Below are 9,752 nucleotides of genomic sequence, written 5' to 3'. Positions count from 1 at the left end.
TTCCCACCTATGAGTGAGAACATGCGGTGTTTGGTTTTTTGTCCTTGTGATAGTTTACTGAGAATGATGTTTTCCAGTTTCATCCATGTCCCTACAAAGGACATGAACTCATCATTTTTTATGGCTGCATAGTATTCCATGGTGTATATGTGCCACATTTTCTTAATCCAATCTATCGTTGTTGGACATTTGGGTTGGTTCCAAGTCTTTGCTATTGTGAATAGTGCCGCAATAAACATACGTGTGCGTGTGTCTTTATAGCAGCATGATTTATAGTCCTTTGGGTATATACCCAGTAATGGGATGGCTGGGTCAAATGGTATTTCTAGTTCTAGATCCCTGAGGAATCGCCACACTGACTTCCACAATGGTTGAACTAGTTTACAGTCCCACCAACAGTGTAAAAGTGTTCCTATTTCTCCACATCCTCTCCAGCACCTGTTGTTTCCTGATTTTTTAATGATGGCCATTCTAACTGGTGTGGGATGGTATCTCACTGTGGTTTTGATTTGCATTTCTCTGATGGCCAGTGATGATGAGCATTTCTTCATGTGTTTTTTGGCTGCATAAATGTCTTCTTTTGAGAAGTGTCTGTTCATGTCCTTTGCCCACTTTTTGATGGGGTTGTTTGTTTTTTTCTTGTAAATTTGTTTGAGTTCATTGTAGATTCTGGATATTAGCCCTTTGTCAGATGAGTAGGTTGCAAAAATTTTCTCCCATTCTGTAGGTTGCCTGTTCACTCTGATGGTAGTTTCTTTTGCTGTGCAGAAGCTCTTTAGTTTAATTAGATCCCATTTGTCAATTTTGGCTTTTGCTGCCATTGCTTTTGGTGTTTTAGTCATGAAGTCCTTGCCCACGCCTATGTCCTGAATGGTATTGCCTAGGTTTTCTTGTAGGATTTTAATGGTTTTAGGTCTAACATTTAAGTCTTTAATCCATCTTGAATTAATTTTTGTATAAGATGTAAGGAAGGGATCCAGTTTCAGCTTTCTACATATGGCTAGCCAGTTTTCCCAGCACCATTTATTAAATAGGGAATCCTTTCCCCATTTCTTGTTTTTGTCAGGTTTGTCAAAGATCAGATAGTTGTAGCTATGCGGCATCATTTCTGAGGGCTCTGTTCTGTTCCATTGATCTTAAGTTTCAACACTTCTAACAAACACATTTAAGACATTAAAAATCATAAATTTTTTCTTAGGGAATATGATAGCCATATTCCAAAAGTTTGAATATGTAGCATTTTCATTATTAATTATTTCAAAATATTTTAAATTTCCATTATGTTTTTGATTCCAGTTGTAGGCCATGTTTCTTAATTTCCAAATATATGAGATTTCTGATTGTCTTATTCACATGTGACCAGAGAACATGTTTTGTTCATTTTAGTTCTTTGAACTATCGAGGCTTGTTCTATGGCTCAGTCCACGGTCGGTTTCCTAAGTATTACTGTGGACCCTCCTTTCACTTGCTCAAAGCCACCACTGCTCCCGCCGTTCTCCCTTCTCTTTCCTGCATCAATTTCTGCCCATCTCCTGGATCATCCCTATCAGCATACAATCCTGTTGTTATTTCTTAAAAAAAGAATTAAGAAAAAAAAAACCAACAGAGACAACCTCTGTTGACTCTACATGCAACTACAGCCTCCTTCCCATTTGTCTAAGCCTGGACTGCCCTGAAAGCAGAGATTGTCGTGCTCTGGTCTAGGTAATGTTCCTGGGAAGTGATACCAGGGAGCAGGAATGAGATGGGGGATGGAAGGCGGTGGGGCGCCAATGCATTACTGAGCTGCGGGAATGCATCTCAGTGTTGTCAAGAGGAAGCGTTTATTCATGGGCTTCCGTACCCATGGGTCAAGGTGGCTCCAGAGGCATTAACCCCCACCTACTCTGGGGTTGGGCATGTGAGGTGGCCTCACAGGTGCTTGCTACTGTGGAAGCTGCCTTCAATTGGATGCAGCTGCAGTGGCTGGACTAGAGGTGGGGCTGAGAGGATGTCACAGGTGCTAGAAGAGTCCAGAGCCCATTGTTGTCTATGCCCAGTGTCTCGGTTCTCTCCGCACATTCCCTCACAAATGAACTCTAGTGAGGGCCTCCTCGCTCCACCCTTACAGTGGGCAATTCTCAGGCCTCATTTTGTCTGTCTTGTCAGCAGCCTTGGACACAGCCGAGCGTTCTACACTCCTGGAAACGCTTCCTTCTCACAGCTTCAGGACGCCACTCATGCCTGGTTCCCTTCCCCTCTGGCTACTCTTCCTCAACTCCGTGACTTCCAAATATTGGCGAGCTCAGCGTTTAGACCTTGGACCCTTTCTTTTCTTTTTATATTCATTCCTTTGTGGTCTCATCTGTATTACCGCATTTCAAACACTGTCTACTTCCTATGGATCCAAAGTTATCTCCAGACCTGAGCTGGCCCCTAAACTGCAGATCTGCAGGTAGACACTGTTCAGCATTTCCATTTGTGTGTCTAAACATGTCTAAAACTTTTGTGACCAGCATCTGGCTCCTGATGTCCTCCCCAAACCCGTTCCTTCTCCCATCGTCTCCATCCCAGGAAACGGCAACTCCATCTTTATATTTATAAGACTTCAGGATGAAAACTTTGGCGCCAAGTTTCTTACTTTCTTACTTTCTCTCTTATTCCCTGATAACTGATTTGTTGATAAATCCTGATGCCTCTGCACTCACAGTGGATCTGGAATCCAGCTACTTCACCCACTCTTGGCTGAAGCCGCCATGATTCTCTATTCACTGGTGGATTCGTGATCTCTTAACTGGTCTCTCTGCCATTGCCCCCATTGGCACAGTGGCCAAAGTGATCCCGTTAAAGTGGTTCTCAGCTGGGCCAATTTCTCCCCCTATCCCCCCGCCGCCGAGACATTTTTGATTCTCACACCTGGGTGTGTGCACGCATGCATGTGGGTGTTACTAACCATCCTGCAATGCATAAGACAGCCCCCAAGAACAAAGAATTATCCAGCCCCAAATGTCAGTAGTGCTAGGATTGACAAATGCTGTGTTGAGACACAAGAAATGTTGCTCTTCTGCCTAAAACTCATGAAGTCCTAATTTCTTCCAGATATTGGACGTAAAGGAAGAGCCACACAAGGCCCGAGTCCTTCTGTGGTCCCCAGTCACACTCATTCACACACCCCTCAGTCACACTCATTCACACGCACTTCAGTCACACTCATTCACACACCCCTCAGCCACTCATTCACACCCCTCAGTCACACTCATTCACACCCCTCAGCCACACTCATTCACACCCCTCAGCCACACTCATTCACACACCCCTCAGTCACACTCATTCACACCCCTCAGCCACACTCATTCACACCCCTCAGTCACACTCATTCACACCCCTCAGTCACATTCACATGCACTTCAGTCACACTCATTCACACCCCTCGGTCACACTCATACACACGCCCCTCAGTCACACATATACACGCCCTTCAGTCACACTCACCCCTCAGTCACACTCATTCATACTCCTCGGTCACACTCATTCACACACCTCTCGGTCACACATATACACGCCCCTCAGTCACACTCATTCACACCCCTCAGTCACATTCATACCCCTCGGTCACACTCATTCACACACCCCTCGGTTACACATATACACGCCCTTCAGTCACACTCATTCACATACCTCTCTGTCACACACTCAGTCACACGTATACATGCCCCTCAGTCACACTCATTACCCCCCTCAGTCTCATTCACATGCCTGTCTGTTACACTCATTCACACACCGCTCAGTCACACTCATTCACACCCCCAGTCTCATTCATACACCCCTCAGTCACACTCATTCACATGCCCCTCAGTCACATTCATTCACACACCCCTCAGTCACATTCACACACCCCTCAGTCACACACACACCCCTCAGTCACATTCACACACCCGTCTGTTACACCCCGGTCTCCTCAGTCACACTCATTCACACGCCCCTTAGTCACACTCATTCACACGCCCCTTAGTCACACTCATTCACACACCCCTCAGTCACACTCATTCACACACCCCTCAGTCACACTCATTCACACACCCCTCAGTCACACTCATTCACACACCTCTCTCTTACTCCCCCGGTCTCCTCAGTCACATTCATTCACACGCCCCTTAGTCACACTCATTCACACATCCCTCACACTCATTCACACACCTTTCTTTTATTCCCCTGGTCTCTCCTTTTCTTCGTGCTCTGTGGCTTGCTCCACACCAGCCCACTGGCTTCTTGCTGATCCTGGCCATTAGTAAGGTCTGCTGCTCCCTCAGGGCCTTGGCACTGGCTGTTCCCTCTGCCCGAAATGCCCTCCCCCGAGACCCAGACACTCATATGACTCAATCCCTCACCTGCTTCAGGTCATTACCCGTTACACTTCTCAGTGAGGCCTTCCCCGAACACCCCATATAAAAGTACATCCTTCCTTCAGATATTTCCTGTGCCCTTTCCTGTTTTATTTTTCTCTATACCACTAACATTCTGTATAATTTACTTATTTCTTTTGTTTATGTCCCCTGTTAGAAGGTGAATGCCATGAAAGCAGAGATTATTATCTGTTTTATTCACTGCTGTATCCCAGCACCTAGAATAGTCTCTGGCACATAGCAGGTACACAACAAAAATGTGATGACTGAATAATGTTTTGTAGAGTGTAAGTACATACATGTGATATTTATGATTATTATAACTCTCTGGTGTTGCTCAGAGATGGTGGAAACCCTGCCATAGGGATCTTAAAATAACACAGATGGGGGCAATTGGTTAACTATTTGGGAGAAAATAAAGTTAAATCCTCACCTATATTATCTTGCAAAATATATTCCAGATGGATTCAGGAGTTGAGTGTGAAAAATGAAACCACACACAAAAAATTAGAAGGTATTGTAGGGAAATATTTATCTGTTGTCTGGTTGGAAAAGGACTAGCTTTACATAAATCACAAAAGTAATTGCAACTAAAAAAACCCATTAGATTACACTACTTGAAAAGTTAAAACATTTTTATGGGGAAAAAGTTATAAACAGCAATAAAAGGCAATAAAAAATTGGGAAGAGTATTTGCTACAAAGAGCAAACCTGATATCCTTACTACATTAAAAAGCTCTCACAAAATGATGAGAGAAAATGCATAAAGGACAGGAACAGACACTTGGCAGAGGAAGAAATACAGATAGCCAAAAAGTATTTTCAAATATTTGCCTCCACCAGCTATAAAGCTCAAATAAAAAAATGAACTATCATTTCAGTCTTGCACATTAGCAAAGAGAAAGGAAATCCTATTGCTCTTTGTTGCTGTGTGCAATGAAATTGGCTCCCTCTGGCTGGGCACGATGGCTCATGCCTGTAATCCCAGCACTTTGGGAGGCTGAGGCAGGTGGATCGCCTGAGGTCAGGAGTTCGAGACCAGGCTGGCCAACGTGGTGAAACCCCATCTCTACTAAAAATACAAAAAATTAGCCAGGCGTGGCGGCACATGCCTGTAATCCCAGCTACTTGGGAGTCTGAGGCAGGAGAATTGCTTGAACCCAGGAGGTGGAGGTTGCAGTGAGCCGAGATTGTGCCATTGCATTCCAGCCCGGGCAACAGAGTGAGACTCTGTCAAAGAAAAAAAAAAATTGGTCCCCTCACAGTCACTGGTGGGAGTATAAATTGGGCTGATTTTTCTGGAGGGCAGTTTGACAGTATGTTCCAGGAGCCTGGAAAATATTCAGCCCTTTTGGCCCAGGAATTCCTCCTCTTGGAAGTTTTTCTAAGGAAACATTTGGAGAGGCAGACAGTGATTTATATGCAAGAGCACCCATCACAGCATTATTTATAATGGCAAAAAAATTGGAAACAACCTCAATGTCTAACAACAGGGAATTGCTGAATAAATCATGGTGTGATATCCTGATGGAATATTATGCAGCCATTCTAAAGATGGCTTTTGAAGAACCCCTAGTGACAAAGGAAAACACTCATGATTTAATATTTAGTGTAACAAATAATAAATGTCAGTGTAGTCAGATGCTAAATATCTGTATGTATGTGTGTGCATATGCACACAATCACATAGAAAGTTGTGAAAAAATGAATATATCAAAATCTGAGCAGTCTGGGAGATGTGATTATGCAATTCTTTTTTATTTTTTGAAGATTCACCCCCAATTCACGAATGAACGAGTACAGTCAACCATACATATCTCTCAGAAAGGAGAATCCAAGGCATTTCCATATTGAATGGTCTAGGGTGGCCTTCTCAAGGCCCGCATGTGTGCAGGAATGATCAAGAAGGCTCTCTGGGCTTGTGGAGTTTGTGTTCGAGTAGGACATACAGATAATGAACAAATATAATAATATGTAGTAGGCCGTGTGTGTGCTGAGAAGAAAAAGAGGATGACGGGGTCTGCGGAAGGTCAGGCCTCTTGCGGGAAGGTGATCCTGACGAGAAGAAGCAGCCACCGCAACTGTCCAGGCCCAGGGGCAGAGGGGACAGAAGGAGGAGCAAGCTCACTGTGTCTAAGATGTGGGAGGAGGCCGGTGTGGTGGTGGCACGCTGGGGAAGAGTGGAACAAGATGCCAGCCGGGCCCTTGGCCCTCCTTATCTTTGGATCAAGTCCTGTTCTCCAAGCCCATCTCATGCTGTTCATTTCTAGGGCACCGTTAGGATCCAGGTGCTGTCAGGCAGCGAGACTAGAAGAATTAACAGTCTGGGGTAGGAACAGCTGCGGCCATCCGTGCCGCATGATGCTACAGAGTGATAGCAACTGCCGTGTGGGCTTGCTCATGTGCTGTGAAGCGCAGAGGGGATTGGGGAGGGCTTCAGGGAGGAAGCATTTGACCTGGGCCTTGAGGGATGGGTAGGAGTGAGTTCCCAGGTTAAAGTGAGTAGAAAGTCATCTCAAGAGGGAGAACATAATATAACACAGAGTAGGGGTGGGGTTGCATCCTTGGCACATAGGGTAAGGGTAGATAGCTGGAGAGCCTGGGCTGTATGACTGTGTGGTGTGTGTATGTCCCTGTGTGTGGATACATCCTGTGTGTGTACATGTTCCCGTGTGTGTACATGTGCATGCAGTCTGGGAGATCAGATCAGAGAGGTGAGATTCTGATTTGATCTACCTGGGCAGGGCCCAGATTTATTTTTCAAGTTCCCCAGGTCATTCTGATGTGCCAGACAGTTTGGGACCCACTGCTGTGGATGGAAGTCTTTGAGAATTGTAAACAGAGGAGCCAGGATTCTGTCCTGTGCCCAGGAGCCTTCCCCAACGGCCACCCCTTCTGACCTCTCAGGGTGCTGTTTCCCGTCCCTATATTGTAGCCTTTGGTTGTTCAATCCATCCCGTCTCCACCCTGTGGTTTTGTATCACATTTGAGTCTGATGATCAGCACCCAGGAGACTGAGCTTAGACCTGCTAGGTGATGAGTGGGGTGGGGCTTTGATGGTGGAGGGGGTGCCTGTGGTGGGTGCACATCCCGCTTGATCTTGACCAGGTGGCTTCGGCTTCTGAGAGTTAGGTTCCTCTCTTTTAGGTGGGAATAATTGTCTCTCCCGCCTAGGGCTGATGGTGTTAAATTCGTGGATAAAGTGACTGGTACTCAGGTGTAAGCCTGGTGAATGCACTCTGGTGCACAGTTCTGTCCCCAGTGCTGTACAAGGTGGGCATTCAAAAGCGTGTTGAGTGAGCCAGTACAGTCCTTCCGATGGCTCTCCTGCCCTTGGTAGATGTGCTGCTGGTGTTCAGGGTGCTGGGACATTGAGCATCTCCTGTGTGGCCATAGGAGAACACAGAGGTGGTTAAGGTCAAATCTATTGAGGCCAGCTCTCTAGGGACAAATAAGATAAACACTAAAATGCTGTCACCTGGGGCACACTATTGAGATCAGAGACCCAGGCCAGGTCTAGCATAGACACAAGCTCAGGAAATGACCACTAAAGGCACACTAGGTACAGCAAGGCACAGCAAGGCTAAAGGCCTGGCTCTGGAGAAGTGCATGGGTCACTTGGGGGACTGGCTGCTCAGGGCTGGAGTGCTCATACCCTTGCTGTCTCTCCCTCTCCCCCAGGTTCACTGTGCTCTCAGACGGGGTCCTCCCTTTTTACCTACATTCTGTTGGGCAGAAAGAGCAAGGGCTTTAGAGTCAAGCGACACAGGCCACACAGCCTGAAGCAAGCTATCTTGGAGCATCTTGGGGTCCTCATCCATAAAATGGGGACAATAGTGTCTTCTTCACATGGTTGGCATTGTGGCTTAAAACAAGTCATGCCAAGCCCAGTGCCTGGCACACAACAGGTACATAATGCTAGTGCTTATGTCCCTCCTCCCCTCCACCTCCTCTCTGGTTGATACTCAGCTTTAGGAGGTCCCCAGTGGACTCCCCAGCCAGGCACATTGGCCCTGCATTCTGCTATCTCTTTAAGATAATAAATACGAACAAAACCGAAATCCATTATTAGCTTCTTCTAGACTGTCTGCATGATTTATGGCTTCAAAGTGCCTCTAGTTAATCTGTCGAAAGGGATTTTAAATTTCATTCGTCTTCCCTTCTGGCAGCCCCCTGTACCTTGAGTTCAGCTGTTTGACATGTCTAGTACTGGGGTCCCATTTTAAAAACATTTACAGTGGGCTGGGGGAAAAAAAATCGGAGCTGGAGCGGCAAGCGGGAGGTTCAATCTGGCACATCTGCTTTGAATTCCACGCATCTCCACAAGTGCAGATAACTTGAAAGTTCGCTCAGGGAAGCGGTCCGGTGCTCACGAGGACTGCCTTAGGTGACTTTAAAGGAGAGGGGGATAATTACTGAGAATGAATTGTCACTGAAATAGAGCCCTCCCCATCGGCCAGCTGACCATCTGTGGCTCACATGTCCAGGCTGCCCACACCTCCCGCTCCCAGGACTACCTAGCATTCAGCTCTTTGGTTTTGTAAACCTCTGCCTCCCAGGCCATTCAGGTAATGCTTTGTTCGAGATTCATGCTAACTGGGGCTGTATAGTTCCCAGTGTGGCTGTGGTTGTGGGACCTGGAATGAGGGCCTAGGCAGAAACTGCCCAGGATTCAGTTCAGCAGATGTGTGGTAAGGGCCTCGGCACGTCAGGCCTTGGAGAATATGTGTGCACAGTGCTCTACAGTTTACAAAGTCCTTCCACATTTATCACAGGTGGGGAAGCTGAATTGCATGCATTTATTTATTCAGCGAAAATAAATGAATCCCCCATGGTGGGCTGGTTGTTGGTTGAATGCAGGATGCCGGGGCATGTCAGCCACAGCTCTGTCTGCAGGCACGGGAGCCAGATGATGCAGGAGTGGACCCTGCCTGGGGTCTGCACCTTGGAGGAGCAGAGCAAGGATGTGTAGGAAAGTTGCACTGAGGGCGTCACTGAAGCTGGGCCTCACAGGATTCATGCATGTAGCAGATACTTGGTGAATTTCTGTTCTGAGCCAGGCGGTGTTCTCAGATCTTGGTTGTCATCAAAATAGACCAAGCCCTGCCCTCAGCGAGCAGAAAACAAAGATGTCAACAGATAAGCAAGATGCTTTTAAATAATGATGAGTGCTATAAAGATGGTAGAGCAGGATGGTATGACTGTGAGACTTCTCAGGTCAGGGAGGGCCTCCACGGCCAGCTCAGGGTACCCTGGATGCAGGCTGGGGAGTATCAGCCCCGGGAACAGGAGCCACAGAAGAGGGTTTGGAGCAGAAGGGGGTTCCTGAGATGAGGTGGCAGCGTGCAAAGGCCGAGGCTGCTGGCTGTC

General features: G+C 46.7%; 1 protein-coding gene across 1 annotated transcript in view; it reads left to right on the top strand.

Moving 5' to 3' along the window:
* GLIS1 (GLIS family zinc finger 1) overlaps nt 1–9,752 on the top strand; it is a 236,996-nt gene that overhangs the window by 105,699 nt on the left and 121,545 nt on the right. The gene's annotated exons all lie outside the window — the stretch shown is intronic.

This window comes from Hylobates moloch, unplaced genomic scaffold (genome assembly GCF_009828535.3).
Source record: "Hylobates moloch isolate HMO894 unplaced genomic scaffold, HMol_V3 SCAFFOLD_18, whole genome shotgun sequence".
NCBI lineage: Eukaryota > Metazoa > Chordata > Mammalia > Primates > Hylobatidae > Hylobates > Hylobates moloch.
The sequence above is the reverse complement of the archived record's forward strand: the minus strand, read 5'-3'. Positions and strand labels throughout refer to the sequence as shown.